Source organism: Harmonia axyridis, chromosome X, assembly GCF_914767665.1.
Source record: "Harmonia axyridis chromosome X, icHarAxyr1.1, whole genome shotgun sequence".
In the NCBI taxonomy this organism is placed as follows: domain Eukaryota; kingdom Metazoa; phylum Arthropoda; class Insecta; order Coleoptera; family Coccinellidae; genus Harmonia; species Harmonia axyridis.
Window position 1 is genome coordinate 7,657,348 of NC_059508.1, and position 27,387 is coordinate 7,684,734.

Below are 27,387 nucleotides of genomic sequence, written 5' to 3' on the forward strand. Positions count from 1 at the left end.
GTCGACGTTGAGGTTGTCGCTCCATCTTTTTCTGGGTCTCCCAATGCTTCTCTTCCCAGACGGTGACTTGTCCCTTGCTACTCTTACCAGTCCGACCTATGTGCTCATTCCATTCACGCTTCCTGCTCAGCACCCATTCATTGATGTTTTCAACCTTGCACAATACCTTCATTTGTCCCGTCTCCAACAGCCTGTGGGTTGTGGTCCTTTTACTGTGACTAAAGTAGTTCACGGCAAAGAATTAATTAGGGAAATAAAAGAACGGGATACAAACACTTATTCAATTCATTTCCAACCCACTAAAAATGTGTGAAGAAGATAATATTTAAATCTAATCGTTTTTTAAGAGTCGGTGGACACTTGGGTCGTTGCGGATAGGTCGCAGGTACTTTTTTGTCGGTCTCGAGAACAGATGTGGAAATCTTTACCCTTCTCGTTGTCGGTGCAAGTATTGCACATATGTTGTAGATGTAGTTACTCGTAGACTGATCTGAACTCAATTGAATTATTCGCCCTGAAATGCCGACTTTTATGGGTATTCAGGCCGTTTTCTGTACGACCGTTAGTAAGGCCTTTCTACAAATCCCTTTAGGGGTGTGGCTTGGATCATTCCAAGTTTTTACATCGAGTTCTTCTGTTTTTAGCATTTTGGTTCGAAATATAACTTAAATCGAAAATTTTCCCTACAAGCTTTATGGTTTAAGTAGTATCTGGACTGTTTTCTGCAGTGTATGTAATTATAGGCCTAATAACGGTTTTATAAATTCTTGGCCTCTATTCCTATACTTTTATTGCTCCTGCATTTCTGGTGGCTTTCATCGTTTGATTTTTCGCCTCTGCCTCTATGTCCCCGTTTCATTTCCCAAATATTTAAACATCGTTCCTTGTTGAATGATGTTATTCTCTACAGCTGGTTTACATCGGTTGGGTAGTTTTAATTTTTTATCATACATTTTGTTTTTGAGGTTGATATGGACATGTTGAGAAGTTTCACTGTGCAGTGAAATTTATGCAGTAACCTCTGAAGGTCATCTTCATTCTTTGCTACTAGTACAGCATCATCAGCGTAACAAAGTATAGTAACAATTCCTTTTCCCAAATTTTTTAGCCATTCAGTTTGCAGTTATCTCGTCCATAATGGGGTAGAACAGGAGTGGCTCAGCGAATCACCCTGACTTATACCATTTTCTACTTGGATCAGATCTGTTAGTTCTTCATTGACTTTGACTTGTATTGTGTTGCCACTGTAGATATCTTTGAATCAGTTTGATCAGATTGTATGGTATCTGTCTGTTATACCGAAGATGTATTAAGTCTTTTAGTTGAACACGGTCAAATTCCTTTTCTAGATCTATGATGCACATGTATGCTGGCCTGTTAAACTTAATGGATTTTTCAGTTATTTGTCTTATAACAGAGATATCATCAGTGCAGGATCTTTCCGTTCTGAATCCTTGCTGCTCATCTGATAGGGATATGATGTTATTCAATCTGTTAGTATTGATTTTTGTGGTTAACTTCAAAGTTGTATTGAGGAGATTCTCGTCCACCGTATTTGAGCAGCTCATTAGGGATGTTGTCTGGTCCTGGGCTCTTTTTATTTTTAGTTGTTTCAGCGCTCGTTCTACATCATCTATCCCTATTTGCACATCATCGCTAGTTGTTATTTCTGGTGTATTCGCTTCGGTTGTTTCCGTCTTTTTTCTGTAGAGATTTGAGAGGTATTTCGTCCAAGTTGTTTTGTTTATATGTTTGGACTCTGTGAGTTCGCTAACCTCATTTCTCTGTGTTCCTATAAACCACCAAATTCGTTTCTGGAGTCCGTAAAAGTAACATTCCATTCGTTTGGAGAAGATTTCTTTTATCTGTCTTACTGAAAACCTTGATTCATTGTGCATTACTTTATATTGTTCATATGCTAGAAGGGTACTCAGGGTATTTAAGATAGATCTTTCGTTGTCTATACATTTTTCTTTCACTTTCTTGCAGAACCACAGAGTTTCAGTTGGTAGTTTATTTGATCCACTTAACTAACAAATTCCTAGGGCTTCCATGGCAGCTTCCTATATGTTTGTTCTTAGTTTTTCCGAGCTGGTATTGATGTCATCTTCTGTGTTTATTTTGGCCAGTTGAAGTTCTTTTGTTGAATGGTCCTATAATGATTCCACGTTTATTTTATGCCTCTGCTTATCTCTTTATTGTCTTGCTTAGGTTTTAGTTTCTTATTCAATTTTCCTAGCAGAAGGTTGTGATCACTGCCTACGCAGAATTCAACGTACTCACGTCTTGGAATGGATGTATACATCTATTCGTCAGAATTTAGTCTACTGTGAATCTCTGTATCCTTGAGTTTTCGAAAGTGAATTTGTAATTATTTGGGTGATTAAGGAAAGTGTTGAAACCCTGAACGAACAGAGGCTAATCAATAGTTCTCCGTTATCATTGATTACGTTCTCGTTGAATTATTGTTGAACTCCTGGTATTATGTCATTGCCAATACGGGCATTGAAGTCCCCAATCACCACTTGCTGAATATTCTGTCGAAAAGACTCGATTATAATCTGAAGTTGGTCGTGGAACTGTTCCCGTTCAAGCTTTGCTTTGTTATCCTCTGGTGCATATACTGATATTATGTTGATCTTCTGATTATGTACCTTCATTGTAACGGTTACTATGCGGGATTACATTGTTCTATATGGTCTTTATACTTTATTTGGATTGCTATGGCTACCCCCTCTTTGGCTCTTTCATGTTTCTCTACTCCACTAAATACTTTTCCTTTTTTCTTTGTTTCCTGGATAGCGCAGATGTCAATCTTGTGGTCTTTCAGTTCCTTCAAGGTTTCCTGTTCTTTGTTATTGAATGATCTTATAGTCCATGTAGCAAAACGCAATACATCTTTTTTTCCATCTCTCATTCCTTTTTTTTTCGCGTGTATCGTCATCTTTGAATCATTCCGGTTCCAAGGCATAGTTTTGGTTCTATGAGCACTCAGGTAGGTTGCTAGGCTGGCATGAGAACCCTCCTCCATTATCCGGGCTTGGGACCGGCGACGTCACCACTGGTCTACTGAATCCACCCATCGGCGCAGAAGGCGGAGTTACGTTATAGTTTTCTAGGTAATTTTATAGTTGTAGAAAATTTTGAGTTCTTGATTTCTAGGATGTCTTTTTCTTGTTTATGAAGTGCTTGTTTATTTGTACCCTCTAATTGGGTACTCTCCTGTTGAATATAGTATTTATTATTATTATTATCCCGACTTTAGCCTATATCTCTTATATATCATCTTTGCAGTTTTTCTTAGATTGCCTGGTCTGGTCTGATGGTTGTAAAATAATTTCTCCTCGTGCAGTATTTTGTAGGCTTCTGACGGGCCTGATTTGTCTTTAATCATGTTCGTAGGCAATCTATTGGCCCATGAGCAAGTTTCATGATGTCTAGCAGACCTCTGCCTTGCACACCTTGCCCGTGCTTGTGTGCTTTTGTTATCAAGGTTCTCATTTTGCATTGCAGGTTATCTATATCTGTTTTACTCCATGGAATTATACCGAAAGAGTATGTTAGAATTGAACATGCCTATGTATTGATGATGGTTCTCCTCATGTTCTTGCTGTTGAGGTTTGTTTTTAAAATTCTCCTATCTTCTGTCCATTGGAAAGAGCGATCGGTTCATCTTGAATTCTTCCTCGCACTACGCTTATAGTACAATACTAGTCCAGTCCGAATTTCATCCCCACGTATTGTTTTATTTAATTAATTAATTTAATTTCATTATTATTATAATTATTTATACTTATGCAGAAATGACTGAATTATTTATTTTTGGTGATATTGCCAATATTTAAGAGTTTCAATTTGTTTATGTTTATTCTCAATTGTAAATTCCTTTTTGTGAATTCTTGTATTTGAGTTATTCCTGTTAGAATTCCAGTTTATGTTGAATAAAAAAAATTATTGGGGACAAAATTTGAAGAAAATGAAATTTTCATTCTTCATTTGGTAAATGATGATTTATTTTTCAATGGTCTTATTTCGGAGTTCAAAGTATATTACAAATCAAATTTGAATAATTTTTCAATTGGAAATGTAATACTTAATAATATGTGGTGTGCATATTGTTCTTTCAAGTTGACTTAAATATTGTTTTTATTGAATGGAAGCAATATTATCATAGAATGGGAGGAGAGTGATAGCTTGCAGAAAACAAAAAATATTTATAGTGGGTCGACGAAACTCGCGCATTCGCCATTTTGCGTCACGTCCCTCGAAGGTTGAAATAGGATTATAAAGATCAAGGGATCACCGACAGAATATGAATAGAATAAAATGCGACTTTAACGAAAACACAGCATCGAAGATGTGATGAATCTATTTCTTTGATAGTACATTCTGCTTTGGATGTAACTATGACGACAATCCCCTCAAGAACAAACTATCCTCAATATTAAAAATCTATATTTATTTTTCCTGCCGAACGTTGTGCATATTTGGTTTGAAAACTATTTTTATATTCGTCGTTATATATATATCAAGGGATGAACAATCCTCGAAATCTTTCAAAGCCTTCAGTATTTGAATCCCACTGGAATAACCCACACGTTGTGTGTGAGTCCATCAAGAAGATAAGCCTTCTTCTGTGAGGTTTTTATAGAAAACTTATTTTGTTATAATTGATTACATTACGCCGAGTAAGGATTAACACTAATGAAATCAAGCCATGATCTACCAATGCGTTTGATTGTTTCTCGAGATTATTTATATTCGAATTCGAACTATCAACTTAGATTTGTTGTACTCTAATTATTTATACACCTTCGCGCTAATTTACACTGCGCAAAAAAATTAACACACATTATGGAAATCTCAAATTTATTCTACAACTGAAGGTGTTCTCAATGATAATTATTTTTATCAGAATTATGCATGGATATGTTCTCCACTTTCAACGTTTTTCTTCAATTCAGATGTTTTTTCCCAGCAGGAATAAAAAAAGATGCGATTATCAGATTTTGAATGTATTGGCTCCATTCTGAAATCAGTTGTTCTCGATCAATTCTAGTGATAGTAGTAATAGTTTGCTTTCGTTTGATTTTCTACGCTCGATCGCTATGCAACGCGAAACACGCAATTTGACCCAAGAGAAATGTGCCCAAGCGGTAGTTTTGCGAGAAGAAGGGTGGACATATACAAGAATTGCAGAAAGGTTTGGAGTTTCCCATACAAGTGTGTCCAGAATGTTGCTGCGATTCAGTGAGACAGGTATGAATGTCCGAAGACCAGGTCAGGGTAGACCACGGGTAACAACTGCCATTTAAGAACGTTACTTGAAAGTTTCTTCGTTGAGACAACGGTTTGCAACCGCTCGCCTCCTTCAAAATCAGCTTGAGCAAACTCAAGTGGTCGTTGATAATGGAGCTATGAATGCTGATAGGTATATAAGGAATATTCTTGAAGAGCATGTAGTGCCATTTGCCCCATACATTGGTGAAAATTTCATTTTTATGGACGATATTGCCAGACCCCATCGTGCGCGCATCGTTCAGGAGTACCTTGAAGAGGTTGAAGTCTCTCGAATGGAATGGCCAACAAAAAGTCCAGATCTCAATCCGATTGAGCAGGTTTGGGACAACCTCAATAGAAGGCTGAGAAGTTCAGAAAATCATCCAGCTACTCTTAATGACTTGTGAATCCAACTCAGAGAAATCTGGGAAGGATTAGATCAGAACATTTTAAGATCACTCACTTTGAGTATGAACCGTCGTTGTCCAGCTGTAATTAACGCAAGGGGTGGAAATACCAAGTATTAAATCACTTATCAGCATTCCAGTATTTTGAAAATTGTTTATTTCTCTTCTTCCACTTAAGATTGGGTGAAATCCTGAATTTTTCTTCCATTTAATGTGTCTTGTTTCGTTCAAAACCTTCCCGAAAGAAAAATAAGTTATAAAGTCAATGTAGAGTTAACTTTCATTCAAATTGAGAGTTTCAGAATGTGCGTTAATTTCTTTGCACAGTGTATAAATTTTATTGAGGGCTTTATCATTTTAATAGTCGTAAGAATGAATGCTCGGTCTGAAGCCAGTTTTTTCTCATTTTTAGGAATGAAACGACGAATTTCATTGCATTTCGACATCTTCGGATGCTTTCGAACAACTAACTCAACATTTATTATATTAAAGCTAGTTTATCGAGTACAAAACCGTTTTCGGTAAAACTACCTTATTGAATAATGGCCTAGAATCTCTCCAGAAATTTATTTACAAACTCTTTCTAATTGGAAAAAAACTTACCTACCTACTATCTGTCGAATGAATTGTTCTTTTTTTGACAAATTTTTCATATTGGATGTTTTCTCATTGAAATATTCAGTTTTTCTCCTAATTTATTAAATTATCACGAATTATCCGAATCACTTTTGCATTCCATTGAATGTAATCTTAATACAGCTCTGTGTAGATTGTCTTTACCTACTTAATGAATGAATCTCTTTGGTTTTATTGAAATCGCTTTTCTTTTGAAATCCACTGCTTTTCTACTTGTTTTTTCGTTTTGTGTTATGCTCCAGTGATTGGGTAGTTCTTTTGCATTCCTGAATGAATTCAAATATAGCACGAAGTGAGTCTTTCTTTCAAATTTTGAGTTATACCGAGACGTCTCAGGAATCCTTTGTACACATATATATGGGCTCTTTAATTGGCTTCTGATAAGTTCAGATTTTCAATTTTAGTTTTTTATTCCTTCATCTATTTGTCTTATGACTTTATTCGTTCAGTTTTGGGACCATAGGTTGATCTAAACTGAAGGGTATATACTTCATCTTGGGGAATTCCTATTAATATTGTTCTGGGTGTGTTTTTTGTTTCGTTTTGAGATAATCAATCGTTGTTATCGTGGATGTGTTTGAAGTATGTTGCTTTATCGCCGCAGATCGTTCAGACCCAGACCTGCACAGATATGCTTCGTGCACCCCCTATCGATTGTGGTGGCGGGACCAATGTGTCGTTGTTTTTGAAAAATGGTCATCTATCTTATGAAGAGATGGGCTATTTTTAGGTTTTAACTTGTTGCTTAATTTTGGATTATGGTGGGGTCAAAGGAAATATCGATTTCAGCAGATTCGAGTGTAGAATGTGCAACAAGTACGCATGCGCAATGGACGTTAAATTTCCTCTTCTATTCTGTCAAACTTTTCGGTTTATTCGTTAGTTAGCCACCGTAACGTGCACAACGCCACTACAGCCTAAGAGAGGCGCGCTTCATTCTGAGCCGATGTAAGTCGAATTTTCTCCGTTTTTTGATAATGTTATTTTTTATTTCTGAAGGGTTTTAGACTCGGTGAATTATTTCGAGGCAACTTTAATTCATCATTTGAGAATTTTCGACAAAAAAAAAATGACTAAAAAGTTTCTTAATTCTCGACAAAAAAATTTTTCTGAGGAAAAATCAGTTCCTTCAATATTTACAATGAATTTGTATAATATGTATTATTTATTTCAGGTGCTTTTTTAATTATGAGATATTTGAATATTTCCTTGGGATTCTCGCACTAATTTGAAAAGTTGTTTAATTTCTCATTTTATTTCAAATTCATGATACAAAATATATTTCAGACTTATAATAATTTCTTTCAAGGAAAGACTCAACTGTTCTCGCTAAAATTTATTTTTCAGTCAAAATCATAAAAACATCATTTACATCTTTGAAAGTAAAACGATTGAAATACATGACTTCATGACATTCATTGAAAACTCCGATTTTCAATCAACACGGTACCTGTACTATACTATATGCAAAATAAGGTTTCCGAAAATTCATCTGCATTGAAAATAACATACTGTTCTCGAAGATTGTAGATCCCAAAATTGAAGGTCAATAATTTGGATATCGTATAGTACAGGTGTCGTGGTGTTGATTGCGAATTGGAGTATTCAATGAATGTCATGAAGTTATATATTTCAATTGTAATTTAATGTAATTTTGAAATCGATTGGACTTTTCGATTGTTCAAAAGCCCTACCTTGAGAAAGGCATTATGAGGCCGAAACATATTTGACATGAATTCAAATTGAAATGATGCATTAGACAAATTTTCACTTATCAGAAACTACTGCGAGAATCCCAAGAAAATATTGAAAAAAAAATTTTTAATAATATGTATATATTGAACTTTGCCTTATATCTACTCGTATATGAATTTTATTCCATGTTTACCAAATAATCATTATAAGATATTCAATTTATGATATGGATCTGAATAACAACCTCACAAACGAAAGCAATTTCAAACAGACAGACATAAAGAACGAAAAATGGCACATAAAAATTTCAATCAAAATAACCGATTTACTGATTCAAAAATATTACAGGTTTTATACCAATTTTAGATTTGTACCGGGTGTGCCGAATTCGTTGCCTAGCGAGGGGATCTCAGAATCCCTGTGAGCTAGAAAAAACTAATGGCACATTTCGGGGCATGGTTTTCGAGGGAATTGATTTGATGAAAACCACAACCTCATAAATTCAACTATTTTCAAGCTATAAGAAAAAATTGGAAAATGGCGCTTCATTTTTTCCTTTTCAAAAATATATAACATGATATATAAATTTCTCATGAAACTATAAAAGTCATATAAGTTTCAGTTTCACACGCAAAATGAACTAATCACATTTTCGAGCTCGATTTTTGAGAGAATTGATTTGGTGAAAACCGAAACCTCATAAATTCGACTTTTTTGAAGCTATAAAGAAAATTGGATAATGGCGTGAAATGAAAAGTTCTCATTACTTCTTTATCAATGGTGCTATCAACATGAAACAAAAACTTTTCTAGTAGAATCCATTGGTGTATTCATTTCTCGTTCATTGCAATTAGTTTTGAAGTAATAGAAATAAGTAATAAGTGTATTTTTTTTAATATAAACTATATAAATTGCTAGACAAATGAAATCGCTCAATTTTTTCCTTTTCAAAAGAATATAACATGATATATGAATTTCTTATCAAACTATAGAAATCATGAAACGTTTCAGTTTCTCAAGGAAAATGAACCGAGTGCTCATCTCTTCGATAATATCTCCAAGATATTTCCGCAAATATTGAATTGTTAAAAATGTGAGGAACCTAATACAAATTGTCTTGAGTTTAAACATTCCTTTCAGTTCCAAAGATAAATCAATTATTAAGTCCCCCTATTTCAGACAATGAAAACGTAATTCTATTGAATTTACACAAGAGATTAAATGATGTATTATCGGGTGTCCCAAAATTATCTAGTGAGGGGATCTCAAATCTTTGTTGCTAGAAAAAATGAATGTCACATTTTGGTGAAAACCTAAACCTCATAAATTCAACTATTTTTAAGCTATAAGAGAAAATATTCTTTATTACTGGTGCTATCAACATGAAACAAAAACTTTCTACAGACACTTTTTCTTAGTAAAGTCCATTCTTTTTTATTGCAATAAATTTTGAAGTAATAATTCGGACTGTGTTGATAGCACCAGTAATAAAGAAGTTATGAAAACTTTTCTTTTCACGCAATTTTACTTTCTCTTATAGCTTGAAAATAGTTGAATTTGGAGGTTTTGGCTTTCACCCAATCATTTCTCTCAAAAATCGAGTTCGAAAATGTGCCATTCATTTTTTTCTAGCCAAAAGGATTCTGACAATTTCGGACTTGCTTGTGTAAATTCATAGAATTACCTTATCAATTTTCATTTTCTGAAATAAGGAGAATTAATCATTGATTTCTCTTCAGAATTGAAAGTTATATTTGAACTCAAGACAATTCGTATTCGGTTCCTCACTTTTTTATCAATTTAGAATTCGCGGAAATATCTTGAAGATATTCCGTGAATTATAAAAACCAACTATTGCCTTCTGAGATGGAATTTTAGGAGTTATCGAGAAATTACAATCAGAACAATCGGTGTTCCATGAACGAGTAGGCGAAATCATCCTTGATGAAAGATTTTCAGCATATTATACATCCATTTAACGAAGATATGAGGCTATAATGAGTTCAGACGGAGCTTATGCTACCAAGAATTCGGAAATTGGCAACATCAATATCTGTTGATTATTGGTATCTCATCTGGAATATTCAGATACTAGTGAATGAATTAGATAGGAAATTCTAACCCGATTTTCGCTTCATCATGACGTGATTCCATTCCACAAAAGCAGATGCCAAACGTGAGTCATTCTTAGGAGTTCCAGTTACGAAAGCAATGCGGAAACTGTTTAAATAACACACTCGTTTCATGAATTTTCTGATGACCTGTTTTGCAGCCCTCTAATGACATTGTCATACGTAATTTCTTAATTAAAATTTCCAATACTGTCATTTACAGGAAACCAGAGAATCTGGAACTGTCTCTTTTCCTGGTGGCGAATTACATAACAACGATTGAACATGAAAGCCTAATAAGTTTTGCTCGAATTCGATTGAACCGCTGAATATGGGATTTTTTTGTCAGGGTATAAATGAATTGTTGGCTAATGGGGAATGCAGAGATAGCAGGTGCGGAAACTGGAGGGGGGGCTTTGCAACCCCACCCTGTATTCGCCCCCTGTATCTCCCTGTATCCCTTGAGCGATGACGTATGTTGAAAAATGGAAATAAGACTTTTTTTTCATTTTATGTGAATTTGTTACTCTGAACCCCCACCCTTGGGTCCGCCCCTGCGAGATAGAGATAACACTCGGTATTAACCGAAATGGAGGTTTTCTAGCATCGAAAAAACACTGCGAAGTTCTTTGAGATAACCTAGACTTCTCTCTCATCTCTGAGTCGTAATATATTATTAACAACGGTTGGTTTTTTCATTGCCATTCTCAGAATTTTCAGTTAAGAAGTCTTTGAAGAAAATTTGTAGCCAGATCTATCAAACAGAAAGAGTTTGTACTAATCATTTATTACTTGAAGATTAAAGCATTAAATCCTCCAACGCAAATAATGGCCGCCAGCTTAAAGGAATACATTAATTCATAAAGAATATAAATGAATAAAACCCAAACACTTCGTAGAAAAAATTGATGGCAAGTTTTTTTCAAACGAATCTGCCCTCAGAGTTTCTTTGTTTCATAAATCATTCTATTTTATAGCCATCAACATACGTATCTCATCTGAGTTGAATTATCAAGATTAAAATTAGCGCTAGCTATTTCAAATACATTTATTTATTCATTCAATTCTATAGATACTGAAAATTTATCAAACCACATTCATTTGCCAGCCGTAGTGCTTGTGATAAGGGTCTGTGAAAACTAGGATTGGTTGTACCACAGCTTATGGGAAAAACCTCTCGAGTTCTGAAGAGTGCTCGGCCACAAATGGCTATTATCAGTTTTCATTTTATCCAGATTATCAAAGTGCTGCATTGGTCTTTCGATGAACCCGAGCATTTTGAAAGCCTCATTGGTGATTCAATTGTGGGATGAAACTTTTTTTTGGACGGAAATGAATTCACGAATTTTTGATGATATTTGCGTTTTCATTGAAAACAATGGTTATCCAGGAACTAGTTCATCATTTAAACGAAATCCCAATCTGACTGAATATCATAATTTTCAAATCATTGATAAATACAAAGAATAATAGTGATCATAGAGGTTATTCCTGTAAAATTCCCGAATACAAATAAACTCATCTTAGAGAACGTCACATTATGAAACTCTCAAAATGATACCGTCAGTAGTAGATGAGATATCCAATCTAGTAGGGAAGGTTCAACTCCTAGTGCATTTAAATTAGTAATTAGCAACCAGTACGCTACGCAGTCATAAGCTTTTTTGAATTCCATATACGTGAAACGAACTCTTGACTATACCTCTATGTATGAACGATGTAAACCGCAATGTCGAGCTTAAAGGACCTTCCTCTATATCTCCTCAAAAAAGTCATACAGACCAAACACTATTAGAATGAAATTTCAGGCAAAACTGCATCGCAAAAAATGCCTCATAGGTTTAGGAATATAATTGATTACAATATGATATTTTCGAATGCACCTGTTGAAAATGAACTTTTTGTAAAGTTTCCTTTTGACAAGTACGGCGGATCTTGCGTTATTGTAAATTGCAGGAGATAAATTCATACGTTTTCTTTCATTTGTAACATGGTATATCCCAGATACATCTAAAATCGTTTAGTAGAAGTGAACTTATCACAATGATAAGGTTGCCAATAACTCAATTAGGTATTATTGATTGAATGTTTTGGGTAGAAACTTTAAATTTATGATCACAAAGTGGATACTTTAAAAGGGAGAGAGAACCCTTGGAACCTAGACTAACGTTTTACTATAAAATCTGGTTCAAATTTCGTTATAAGTATAAAAGCTGAAATTCAAGTCATTCAGATAAGTGAAAAAAATTCCCAAATGAACAAATATTTTCAGGTGTAGGTGTAGCTGAAATAAATTCGTTACTATTCAATTACATATGTGTTCAATTTCGGTTCATTTTTGCATTCAAACTACAATCAATGTTTGTAAGTAGGCTTACGCTATTTTCTCAAGGTCTTTAGAATGTCCTTTAGAAATTTGTCAGGCTATATGTACTGAGTGGCAATTTTTGATAATATCATATACAATACCTATAAAAATCATCGATAAGAATTCAATTAAAGTTTATTTGTCAATACCTTCCTAATCTATGGAGATTCAATTCAATTGGACACATCTAATCAGAAAATAATATCTATTTGATCATCGACTTCAGCGTTCATATTACGTATACGCTCGCCGCTCACAAAAGATTTCAACATTTTCTGGTGGGAGTTTCCACTATGTAAAGTCTGTTCATTGGGATAGCATCTTTCAATGGTTGTTCAAGTAACAAGTGTGAATGTCAACTCCTATACTCATGACGTAAATAAACCCCCTTTGAAGTTGTCACCTTTTGAGGTATCTGGAATTGGGTTTCCACCAGGCAAACTATCTGTCGTTTGAGAAACATCTTTTGGTAGTTCTTTTGAATGGAATATAATAATAAGATACCTACTTTGAAGGAAACATGAGTAATTGGACATCATATTTTTTGATATTGAAATTATGCCGATACAAACGTAAGAGTTTTTGGGAATAAATGTTGAATTTTGATGTGCTTAGAAAGACAATAAAGCATTGGGAATATCTCACAGAGACCAAGATGGTCGGGAAGACTTTTTTATTCAAAAAGCTACTCAAAAAGCCATACAGAAGAAATTTCAAATGATAACTTGATGAATAGAGCTTAGATGAGGAACCTATTGGTATTTCGCATTTTTAACTTTGTCAAATTAATCATTGATGTGAAAATTGATCCACAACAAGTTGCATTGAGCAATGTTAGAGTAGGACCTGTTGAAACAAACTATTTTTCAACTTTTTCGTTTTGGATTTTTCAATTCTAAATGCGACGTAATTAATTTTAAAGTTACAAAATGAGAAGTTGCAAAGTAGTTTGGCTCAACGAGCACCAGATATGCAATTTAAGAGATTATAGACGACATTCCTATCTGCATTATATGAGAGAGAATAGCGATTTCATAAAACTTTGGTCCACAAAATGAGTTGATAGAAGTAGCGGATAAAAGAGTGATTACTCAAACTGTACGTAATCGTATAATAATGAATAAAATGGCATCTAGAACAGATGAAAGCATGCCTCGACGTTGAGCAAAAGTCAGGCAAAAAAATATTAATTTCGAAACCGAAAAAAATTTCCCCAATTTCAGTATCGTAATGAGTTCATTACAGTTCTAAAACAGTGCTGTAATGAACTCATTACAGCATTGTTTTCTGTTATATTTTACGTCTTGTGGTTGTCTACACAGACTTCCAATCCTATCAAAATTAAATTCGCGTCAATTGTCAAGATAACATAATTTGGATTTAATGTAATGATTTGCGATATATTTCGCAATTTTTCTTAATTCTTTTGGTGTTAAATCGATTTCGTCAGACATAATTCACGAATTCAATGCGTAATTGTAAATTATTTCAAAATTCGGAACATACGATTCAAATTCAAATTCCGTAATCTGTCAGTTTTCGTAACAGTCACACCCACTGCCAAAATATAATACAAATGTCACTAGAATGTATGATCTGAATTTTTCTTTGAATTTCGACAATATTTCACAAATATGGACTGAAATAGAGAAAATATCGTCTAATAGTCGTTGCAGGAGGCAATTCCGACAGTCATGTGTTGCATTCGTGTTGGAAAAGGAGCCCATTTTGCAACTTTTTTTAGAATATACTATTACAGGTGGCCCTTTTTCCGTTTTGATCAGTGAATATTGCAGGTCCGTAAAGTCTAGATACGACTTCATTCACTATTTTCCACTTGCACAACACCGCAAAAATTCCTAAAAATCTCAACTGAATATGAAAAAACAATCTCTTGAACAAAAATGAAATCCTTATTAAATTTTATGATTAAACTATAATAATAGATACCGTAACGCGTTGAATTAAAAGTCAAACAGACCTTTTCTAATATTTTCACTACGAAATTAATAAAAGAAATAGTGGATTGAAAAGTTTTATCATTACCTGAAATTCAAATTCCGAACTCCAGTCGACTACTCGTCGGACAATTACTCCAAGTCGCCCTAGAATTTCTCAGTCATTCGTCAGTGATGAGTAAGTAGTTTTTTTTTTCGAGGAACACCCACTTGGAAATTCTCACGTAATAATTTCATAGATTAGTTTCAGATTTGTAGACTGGAATTTTCTACATCGTTTAATTGGATGGAATCCCTCGAACGAATTAATCTAACTTGCATTTAAATTCTGATTAGTTATGCCATAATGAAATTTTTCCTGCAATTCAATTTCGATAAGTGAGAAGAATTTCAGAGGTCTTTCTTTAATTTGAAGAGATGGAGCAGTCGTTAAAATAAGCTGGATTTTTCTTCGAAGCTTAATGCGTACTGTCGAGCCTTGAAAACTACCGATTTATATCCATTATTGAGAAAAATGAAAATTTCATCCGCTTTCTCTCAAGTTTTTCTTAAAAACTCCACGAAGGATTGTGATGAATGAATTGGTTCAATTCATTTCCATCCGGTCCTGCTTAGAAAATCTACAAAATTTTAAATTTCAAGGTTGTTTCGAATCTCAGAATCCAATAAGGGGTTTCGTTTGAAATAATTTAAAAACTGTACAGCTCATCGAGATGAAATTTGGCATTCAGACGTAGAATAACAAACTAAATGCAAAATTTCATGATAATATCTTAACAAGACCAAAAATTCATGCAGAATATCAGAAAAGAATATTATCCAAGTTTTACGTGACCTACTGGGGAATCAAGATGTTCAACAAACTGCCGGAGGATGTAAGGAATCTACCGAAAAGAGGGTTCTTGAAAAGATTAAAAGATCTGCTGGTCAATAATGATTTTTATTCAGTGGAAGAATTTTAGAGTTATAATTTGTCTCATTAGAGCTATATTTTTGACTAACCATGTGAATTAATTATTGATGGAAATAAATTACTTATTACAGATTCAATCGTTCCGATATTTCGAATCTAGAAATGAGGTACAGGGTGTTTCACGTAAGCGAGTAACTTGAATTTGTGGCATCACCAATTGTATTTTCATTTGAACCTCCGGTTTTCTAGAAAATTTTTCCGTGCGAAGTATACTTAATAATATTTTCCCATATTTTCTGAATGCTCAATCGATTCTGAATCCGAATATAGGTAGTTTTAGTAGTTTTATATTCATTTCAAGCAATTTAATTCGAAATCAACCTGTTAGTGAGTTTATCTATCTTCTTGGAATTAGACACAAAGACAGGATTGTTCATTACACATAAACAAACCAAATTTGAAGCTTCTTTGTATATTCTGTTTGAAATGTCTTTGTTCCTGGCGAAGCGGTAAACACAATCAAACTTCAAGCTTGTACAGGGTGCTTCACGTAAGCGGGTCACTGGATTTTCTGGCTTGTCCTTTGAGTAATATTGGAAAGTGACTCATCGAAATGATGGTATTTTTCACGGGCTATCCAAATATGTTTTCGGAAACACTATCGAACCAAAGCATGTAGAGTTATTAAGGAAAAACCATTTTTCCAAATTTTTTTTTTGCAAATTCGACTAGTTTTCAAAATGAAAAGGTCTAGAGACAATTCCTCACCAATATTTTGAAAAAAGGAAGAAAATTTTTTCTTGAAAATAATACTTATCCAATAATATTTTCCATTTTTTCTGAATGATCAATCGATTCTGAATACTAAAATGTAAATATAGTGGTAGATTTTATTTATTTCTAAGCTTTCAATATCAGAAAGAAGTGTTATTCTGGACATAGTTCTTCAAGATTAAACATATTGAGTGCCATTTAGCTCCAGTCTTGTGTTTTACAGATAAAAATTAAATAATATTATAGAATTCAAAATTGCGGAATAATGTTCTTTGGAGGATTATTCACAGCCTATACGATGCAAAAAATTAAAACTTCTTTTTAAAATTTGCCGTTTGTTTTCATATCGAAAGTCTGTTCTTTTTAACGTTATACAGGGTTGAGCTAATGATCTATCCCTTCGGGTTTTACCGCAATTCGAAATTTGATACTCCCATCCGATACCCGAATTTCAAGGTATATATCAAATTCATGCCTCTACTCTCCATTTTGCTGGAATTATGGAGCGTTGCAATTTTTCCTTCATTTCGATGCGTATTCGAATGAAAAACCGATTTCATATCTCCGGAATTTCTCAAGGGGGTAGTATAAATTCAGTTAGTTTGATTCTTCAGTTCAATGCTCAATGGATTGTTGATTGCCATATTTCAATATCCTCCCCTCTTATTGTTTCGACCTGAAAAGTGGAAGATAATTATTATTCATGTTCCGACGAAACGAGGTAATTAGGGAGGTTACCTTTATACAGTATTGATTACAAGGGGTGGTTTTGTTTCAATTCTCGAAATGATTTTTTTCAACGTCTTATTGAAACGTGAACGATTCAAAAAGATGTTTGAAGTGAACATTTTGGTTCATTACCCCTAATGAAAAAGACTTTCCTATCAATCCATGAAATTTTCTCATCAAATTGAAAACATATTATATAAAGGGTGTTTTTTTAGAGCTATAGAACTTTAAATTACAATAAAACAACGATGGATTATTCGATTGACATGAATTTTATTTATCCGCAAGATAATCTTGTGGAATTACATTTTAAATATGATTTCTGGCATATGACCGCCACGGCTGGCTCGGATGTAGTCCAATCTGGACGTCCAATATACGCGCGATACGTATTCCGCACAGAACCATTATTTTCGAAATAGAATTGCACTATTTGCAAGCGTTGTTCAGGCGTGAGTCTATTCATGATGAATTGCCAAACCAAACTGAGAATAAATCAGTTGACAGCTGTTGAATCGGTCGCCATCTTGAACAGTAATGTCAACCTAAAGTTATATACCTCGAAAAAAACACCCGTTACGAGTGCTACTATTTATGTATTGAGAATTGGCAACACTGATATTGTCAGGTGAAATCTGATATTGACATTATAAAATTTGACATTTTTTGTATTATAAGTACTCATAACGTTTTGACGTACGATCACAATTTTTGTTGTTTACAGTATATTGAAAATTTGAGTTTGAAATAATTTGTTTAGCTGAAGTTTTCGGTTAATTGAGAGAAACAAACCCAAACCGATGAATCATCTTGCATCATGACAATACGAGTTTACACAAATCAAATGCAACGAATGAGTATTTGGACTTGGCACCGAATAACTTCTTCTTCTTCCCAGAAATTAAAAAAAACTTTGTGCACAACGATTTTCATCACCCAAAGATGATGATGAGGCCTTTAAAACGCATGTTTTCAAACAACCATCTTCTGATTGGAAAAAATCTTAAAGGTGGTTATTTTGAAAAGCAATAAAAATATTTTGCATCGAAATCACTCGTTTATTTTTTTGTATTCTCAATTCATAAATAGTAACCCTCGATTTCTATCAGAATAATCACGTGAATTAATACTGAAAATATCAAAAAACATTTCGAGATAATTCACCAGAAGGATCAAAAATTTTATCAGAGTAGATACATATCACACGACAAAATATTATGAAAATATGTATTTTTATGAACTCATTGAGTAGATTTTTGGAAATCTTATTCTAGAATATCATCCTATTCGCCTCAATATTCATTTATTTCTCCACTGAATGCCGAAAAAACAATGTTTATATTATCTGTTGAAACTGAAAAAGTACCTACCTACTCTCCAAAATATTTAATATCTTCACTGAATAATGAGGGACATAATAATGCTTGTTTGAGTTAAAATTATAAGTGGATATTCTTTGAACCGTCTGGTAATTTTTTTTAATCTTGCAATTCGACACCAATTAAAGAGAAAACCTCTACTGATAATTCCTCATGGTATAATTTAAAAAGTTATAATTTGAGAACTCAAGAAAGCCGACACGATGTCGTTTGTTTCGTCTCGAGTTTAGAGACGTTGAGAAACATGCGGGAATCAATAAAGGGAAATATTATAACCTCATTTTTTTATTAAAAGACCCTCAGAGAATTCCTGCGACAAAAACAACTGCAATCAGATGAAGGAAACCGCAAAAAGGTGTTAGTTTTCCGTCAATGAAAATTGGGCTTGTGCTTTATTTCAATTAAAGTTAGTAACTTTTCTTGTTCCATTGAATTTTGTTCTGATAAAAGTTTGAGTTTCATTGAAAAGTGTTTCTATTGTTTTTCAGAATCCTAATTAAAGTATGAGAACTTTTCGTTTTATTATTGATTCAATTGAATGGATTCAATAGATAATATGATACATAAAATTTATATTCAATATGAAATATAATTTAATCATTTCAATTGTGATTAAATTCACTTTTTTCTTCTGAAGTTTTTCCAATGGACTTTCCACATTTCATTCTGAAATTTTTGTAAACAATACTCGAAAATAAAAAGATCAATGCGATATAGTAAATGATATTTTTACCATATCAGATTTCTGCTTTCATACAGGTTATTTATGAATGATGGTAAAATAGTACTGGCCTTGGAAATATTTTCAATTCATTTATCGCTGGTTTAGAAATATTTAGATCGTCCACAATAATTGAATGAGAATTTATGATATTCATGATTCATGGTTAGGAAATTCGAAATTTTTTCATAATAAAGAATAGTTTTCAGTATTGTGACAAAGGGTGAATAATATTCCAAAGAGTGATTGATATGGGAATGATAAATGGAATTCAGTGCATTGTACCGGAAAATATGACAGCAGAAATATTTTAAGTTTGGTATGAAATTCGGTTGATCTGACCATTGATATGAATTCTGAATGAAATATCCAATATTTTAATGCAGAAAACTGATGGAATATACGAGGGTTACTATTTATGTATTGAGAATACTAAAAATAACCAAGCGATTTTAATGCAGAATATTTTTACTGCTTTTCAAAAAAATCGTCTTTGAGATCTATATACAGGATGTCCCGGGAAGAATGCGACAAACGAATACTATAAATTAAGGTCATCATGGAGGACCCGTAACAAGATGTTTCAATCGCCTGAGTGCCTTCGTTGGGGATATACAGGGTGATGTTCATCTTATGAGTGAAATTTTACAGTTAAATAACTCTTCAACTAATCGACCGAATAATTTCAAATTTTGAAGTTTTGTCACCCTTTCCTATCGCCTTCCTTCAATGTTTCTGAATTCGAGTAAATCAGATCCGGACTAGGAAAATTTCAGCGTTTTCCTATTTTCGTGAATATTGGATCACCCTGTACGTGAACATTATGATTTTTTCCCATTTTCGGAACCACAAAGAATCAATTCATTATTAAAATTCTGAATCTCTGCTTGGCATGGTCATACAGGGTGATCAATAAACATTCCCTTATGAGTGAAATTTTTTTGGTTCAATAACTCTTCAACAAATCCACCGAATTATTTCAGTTTTTGAAGTTTTGTCGCCCTTTACTATTGCCTTCCTTCAATATTTCTGAAATCGAATAAATCAGATCCGGACTAACAAAATTTTAGACTTTTTCTATTTTCTTGAATATTGGGTCACTCTGTATGTCAATATCATAATTTTTTTTGTTTTCTTAACCACAACGAATTAATTCATAATCAACATTCTAAAACTCAGCGTGCCACCGTCATACAGGGTGACCAATAAACATTCCCTCATGAAAGAAGTTCAACCGAATAAGATAGCGAAATCTGTGAAACAACTATATCATATCAACGTGCTCAAAATGCATTAAAATAGAGGAATATCATTTTGAACAATATCTGCTAAACTGAAAATATTTTATTTTTGATTAATTGTTTTCAAGATCAAATATTTTCAATTTATTTGCCGTTTTTGTTCTATTCTTTATCCAGCTTGTTGATTGGAAGCTTTCCTAAATAATTTGAGGAAAATTTAGGTAAGACATTCGTGACGGGTGAAACAACTTCAATTTTCGAGATAATTCTACCGATAAATTCAAAATATCTTGAACTATGAAATTTCTTTCATGAAGAAATGTGTATTGATTACCCTGAATAATGGCGCCAAGCGGAGATTTGAAATTTTTATTATGAATTAATTCTTTGTCATTACGAAAACGAGAAAAAATAATGATATCCACATACAAGGTGATTCAATATTCAAGAAAATAGAAGAGGTCTTAAATTTTCCTAGTCCGGATCTGATTTACTCGAATTCAGAAATATTGAAGGAAGGCGATAGGAAAGGGTGACAAAACTTCAAAATTTGAAATTATTCGGTAAATTAGTTAAAGAGTTATTCAACAGTGAAATTTCACTCATAAGATGAACATCACCCTGTATATTCCAAACGAAGGCACTCAGGCGATTGAAACCTCTTGTTCCGGTCCTCCTTGATGACTTCAATTAATGGAATTCGTTTGTCGCATTCTTCCCGGGACACCCTGTATAAACACTTTTGCATGCGACTGAACCATCATTCGAAATATTTTTTCCAGTCAGAACATGTAGTTCCAAAACATACGTTTTGAAGGCCTCAACCACATCTTCAAGCGATGAAAATCGTTTTCCACGGAGTTTACTTTTAATTTCTGGTAAGAGGAAGAAGTCGTATGGTGCCAAGTAGGGGCTGTAAGGTGGATGATCCAATAATTTGATTTTTTGTGTGTCAAATTCTCATTCGTTGAACTTGAGGTGTCTGAGCTCGCTTTGTCATGATGCAAGATGATTCGTTGTTTTAGGTTTTTTTCTCCCAATTTACCGAGAACTTAAGGCAAACAAATGATTTCATACCAGTGTGAATTAACGGTCTTTTGATTTTCAAAAGCCACAATGGCCACATGACCAGTTTTCGTGAAGAAAGACGCCATCATTGGCTTCTTAACTCTTCTTATTTTTGTTGGTTTTGCTTCACATTGAAACACCCAAACTGCCGACTGGCCTTTCCTTTCTAGATCGTATGCATAAATCCACATCTCGTCACCTGTGAAGATATTGTTTACCGCTTTGGATGCACCACAGTTGTGTTTCGAAATCATTTTACGGTATCCATTGACACTACCAATTTTTTGAACATCATTCAACAAATGTGGAATCCAACTTGCACAGAGCTGCTGAACACATAAATTTTCGTGCAAAATCTTATGTATGCTAGTCAGTCTAATGCTTAAACATTTCTCGATTTCCTGATATGTCACATGACGATCTTCTCCAATTAGTTTTCGCACAGTTTCAATGTTTTCTGGCACAACGACTGATTTTGGACAACCTTCTTTAACTTCGTCCGTGAGTGAACTACGTCCATGTTTGAATTCAGTGTACAAGCAATAAACAGAACATTTCAGGGTTTTTTTATTGGAAAGTGAAACAGCATAGAGTAACCGGATAAAGCATCTCTATCCAAAGAGCTAACTTCTTCCGCCTGCCTGACTGATGTCATTGAATTTGACAAACATTAACAGGTTATTTTTCATGAAGTTGTAACGTTACAATTGCCCATGAGACTCTAAGGACTAATTTCTAGGGGTGGTTTGGCTTATTTGGCAACAAAACTCCTACCCAGGTTTTTACAAATTTAATAAAATCAAAATATACAATGATCGATCCTTTTCACTCCAAACAAATAATAAAATAGAAACTTAACTTAAAACGATTTTAAATGAGCCACTCTGCCACTAGGATGGAACCTCTTCTGTATATTATCTTCAGCCTTCTGAACACCAATTCTTATCAGGAAGCTATAGTACTCCAGTCCTCATTCAACGAAGTTGGTGTGATAATGCCAGGTATTTCGCAGGAATTCTTTCAGATTCAGAGATTAAAGTGGTCTAACATACGTACTATTCCAAATTCTGTATCTCAAGGAAGTAGTTCTTGATATTTTTCAATCCCAAGAAAGGTTTTCTTCGTTCTAATCCCACGGGAGGTGCTTTGAGAAAATGAACAAAAATGATATCAGAATATGTTAACTGAATTTACAACTCCTTCTCGGATTTCTAACCAAGAAATTACAAAGAAATCATTACATTTATTATCAAATAAACCTGAGAAGGAGTTTTGCTGACATTATTTGACACAAAAAGAATTCTACCAAACCTGAAATACGTTTCGACAAGATGGATGACTCTAAAAAAAACTACTGTTTCAAATTAAATTGATTCATTCTGGTGAGATTATTACTTGTTGAATACTAATATTCATGTTAACACTTACCGAGAATCCCGACACAATTCTCGCCGATAAATAAGATTCCGAGTCTCAAATTAAATTAATAATGACTGAAATCTAAATCTACTACTAAATCTACTTATTCTTGCTGGAGTCTCAATCATCATTGAAAATCTTTCAGAAAATTCTCTCCAGGAACGCGCATCTGCATTCCGACCGAAAGTACACGATATGAAACGATTAATTGACAAATTCCCGCGTCTTCAAAAATTCCAGTAGCGTAACATGGAATGAAGCGTGCAAAATCGTTGCACACACCTCTCACCAGGAAAAAGAAAAAAAAAATTTTTTTTTTTCTTTATGTATGAATATCTCAAAAACAAAAATACTCGATGGCATCAGATCAAGCACAGCACGTCAAAAGAAAACATACTCCGACTTGTCAACTGGAGCAAATGATAAAAGTTATAATCAGTGTAATATATTACAAGGGAGAATTCCGCAAACGTACCATGTCCTACCCAAAACCTATCGAATGTAACTAATTTGAAATATGAAATGCCAAATATTATGACCAATTGCTGAAGGCAAGTTGAAAAAAAAAAAAATATATATCGAACAAATAGTCAACCAAATTTAGAAACGACCTGAGCACTAAGGAAAAAGGAAATGAGGGAAAAAGTGAAACAGACTTCAGATGCCTAAGGCTTCTCTCTAAAAAACGAAAGAGAGATGAGTGTAAAGGAGCTCAATGAGAACTTCTTTACACCCTAAATATTTAAATTACTCAGAGTTGAGTGAAAAGGTGAAACAGAAGTCGGTTGCTGAAGGCCTCTCTCTAAAAAACGAAAGAGGGATGAGGATACTTCACACTGATGTGAAATACCATCATCCTACCGATTCTGGAAAGTCATGCCCAAACGACCTATCGTCAAAAATCTCAATATTAATTTCAGCCACTGCTACTAGGAAGTAAACAGTGCTGCAGTTATATAAATGAAAATTAAAAAAACCGTCTCAACTAAACAAAAGTGAATGAATTTAAAAGGTGCCGTCGCACAACAAGAAAAATCTTCCTGGCACCCGAGACGAAGGTGGACCAGAAAGGGGGGCATGGAAGATTTTTAGTTTGAGTCCAAAATTTTCAAAAATGACTCCATCATTCTATGTTTCTTGCATAGAACGATGTCAAATCCGATAATGAAACTAAATTGAGGTAAATCCAAAATTAGCAAATATAACGTCAAATCCGGTAATGGAACTAAATTGAGGTAAATCCAAAATTAGCAAATATAACGTCAAATCCGGTAATGAAAAGGTAAGGTAAAATCGATATTTATCGACCACGAAAAAATGCGATAACATTCGACAAAGTAGGTAAAAGATAATTAACGCCGTCTGTGAAAAATCAGCCATAAATGGCTCAAAATAGTCAAATAATGTGTACAAAGATGTTCTGAACTGACGTGTATATGAATCAACTGAGCTCAAGGATTCACTTCCCTACCTCCCTCTCCATTGAAGTGATATAACTGAAAGTTCACAGCAACGTTAAGTTGGGCGCCAGCAAGTATATAACTTGCAACGATAACGATAAGATAAATGAAAATTGAAGGAAAAATAGGGAAACGGGAAATTGCAACAGTACACAGAAAATAAGAAAAAACTGAATCTGTTCAGACCCAAAATAATAAATTTTTCCAAAGTATACTCTCAGTTACGCCAAAATTATTTTGTTCTGCATATCTAAAAGACACTTCAGTCAGATTAACAACAACTTTAAAGGTAAATATAAGTAGTATCCATACTACAACGATAAGATAAATAGTAGCCACCACTAACTAATAGTAGTGCTACAACGATAAGCGATAATAGTAGCCTCGCTACAAAGATACGATAATAGTAGCCACGCTACAAAGATACGATAATAGTAGCTATGCTACAAAGATACGATAATAGTAGCCATGCTACAAAGATACGATAATAGTAGCCATGCTACAAAGATACGATAATAGTAGCTATGCTACAAAGATAAACGATAATAATTGTCAAAAATAAAGAAAAACATATAATCTGTGTATCTGGAGCAAATTTAGGAAGTAAAGGTTAAAGGCAAAAAGGAATTATTCATCATCGTCATCAGTTTTGTCAAAATCGGTAGAAACATAACCACGGGTCAGATCTAGTTTTATGTATTTGACATGGGAATTGCCAAGGTCAGTCCCGTTCAAGAAATCTGGATTATTCATTTTATCAGACAAAATAAACAAGAAAAACAATTATATGTAAATATACAGCTACGAAAAAATATATCACGACACGTGTGGTCAATCTGATACCAACGAAAAATATCAAAGACGAGACAAAAGAAAGAGAAAAAGTTAAACAAAGATAAATTTTCACTTTAGAACTGAAAAGGTCGAAATGATAGGAGTAGTTGCCAAAATTTTCGGGCCCCACGTTGTTGCGCCAAAATGTGTAACGTTACAATTGCCCATGAGACTCTAAGGACTAATTTCTAGGGGTGGTTTGGCTTATTTGGCAACAAAACTCCTACCCAGGTTTTTACAAATTTAATAAAATCAAAATATACAATGATCGATCCTTTTCACTCCAAACAAATAATAAAATAGAAACTTAACTTAAAACGATTTTAAATGAGCCACTCTGCCACTAGGATGGAACCTCTTCTGTATATTATCTTCAGCCTTCTGAACACCAATTCTTATCAGGAAGCTATAGTACTCCAGTCCTCATTCAACGAAGTTGGTGTGATAATGCCAGGTATTTCGCAGGAATTCTTTCAGATTCAGAGATTAAAGTGGTCTAACATACGTACTATTCCAAATTCTGTATCTCAAGGAAGTAGTTCTTGATATTTTTCAATCCCAAGAAAGGTTTTCTTCGTTCTAATCCCACGGGAGGTGCTTTGAGAAAATGAACAAAAATGATATCAGAATATGTTAACTGAATTTACAACTCCTTCTCGGATTTCTAACCAAGAAATTACAAAGAAATCATTACATTTATTATCAAATAAACCTGAGAAGGAGTTTTGCTGACATTATTTGACACAAAAAGAATTCTACCAAACCTGAAATACGTTTCGACAAGATGGATGACTCTAAAAAAAACTACTGTTTCAAATTAAATTGATTCATTCTGGTGAGATTATTACTTGTTGAATACTAATATTCATGTTAACACTTACCGAGAATCCCGACACAATTCTCGCCGATAAATAAGATTCCGAGTCTCAAATTAAATTAATAATGACTGAAATCTAAATCTACTACTAAATCTACTTATTCTTGCTGGAGTCTCAATCATCATTGAAAATCTTTCAGAAAATTCTCTCCAGGAACGCGCATCTGCATTCCGACCGAAAGTACACGATATGAAACGATTAATTGACAAATTCCCGCGTCTTCAAAAATTCCAGTAGCGTAACATGGAATGAAGCGTGCAAAATCGTTGCACACACCTCTCACCAGGAAAAAGAAAAAAAAAATTTTTTTTTTCTTTATGTATGAATATCTCAAAAACAAAAATACTCGATGGCATCAGATCAAGCACAGCACGTCAAAAGAAAACATACTCCGACTTGTCAACTGGAGCAAATGATAAAAGTTATTATCAGTGTAATATATTACAAGGGAGAATTCCGCAAACGTACCATGTCCTACCCAAAACCTATCGAATGTAACTAATTTGAAATATGAAATGCCAAATATTATGACCAATTGCTGAAGGCAAGTTGAAAAAAAAAAAAATATATATCGAACAAATAGTCAACCAAATTTAGAAACGACCTGAGCACTAAGGAAAAAGGAAATGAGGGAAAAAGTGAAACAGACTTCAGATGCCTAAGGCTTCTCTCTAAAAAACGAAAGAGAGATGAGTGTAAAGGAGCTCAATGAGAACTTCTTTACACCCTAAATATTTAAATTACTCAGAGTTGAGTGAAAAGGTGAAACAGAAGTCGGTTGCTGAAGGCCTCTCTCTAAAAAACGAAAGAGGGATGAGGATACTTCACACTGATGTGAAATACCATCATCCTACCGATTCTGGAAAGTCATGCCCAAACGACCTATCGTCAAAAATCTCAATATTAATTTCAGCCACTGCTACTAGGAAGTAAACAGTGCTGCAGTTATATAAATGAAAATTAAAAAAACCGTCTCAACTAAACAAAAGTGAATGAATTTAAAAGGTGCCGTCGCACAACAAGAAAAATCTTCCTGGCACCCGAGACGAAGGTGGACCAGAAAGGGGGGCATGGAAGATTTTTAGTTTGAGTCCAAAATTTTCAAAAATGACTCCATCATTCTATGTTTCTTGCATAGAACGATGTCAAATCCGATAATGAAACTAAATTGAGGTAAATCCAAAATTAGCAAATATAACGTCAAATCCGGTAATGAAACTAAATTGAGGTAAATCCAAAATTAGCAAATATAACGTCAAATCCGGTAATGAAAAGGTAAGGTAAAATCGATATTTATCGACCACGAAAAAATGCGATAACATTCGACAAAGTAGGTAAAAGATAATTAACGCCGTCTGTGAAAAATCAGCCATAAATGGCTCAAAATAGTCAAATAATGTGTACAAAGATGTTCTGAACTGACGTGTATATGAATCAACTGAGCTCAAGGATTCACTTCCCTACCTCCCTCTCCATTGAAGTGATATAACTGAAAGTTCACAGCAACGTTAAGTTG

General features: G+C 33.9%; 1 protein-coding gene across 3 annotated transcripts in view; it reads left to right on the plus strand.

Annotated features, from left to right (window-relative positions):
* Positions 1 to 7,209: 7,209 nt before the first annotated feature.
* Positions 7,210 to 27,387, plus strand: part of LOC123685875 (ras-specific guanine nucleotide-releasing factor 2-like) — a 136,532-nt gene continuing 116,354 nt past the window's right edge. For all 3 annotated transcript variants that reach the window (XM_045625736.1, XM_045625738.1, XM_045625739.1), the window contains exon 1: positions 7,210 to 7,271. The gene's annotated coding sequence lies outside the window, so the exon portion shown is untranslated. The remainder of the gene's footprint in view (positions 7,272 to 27,387) is intronic.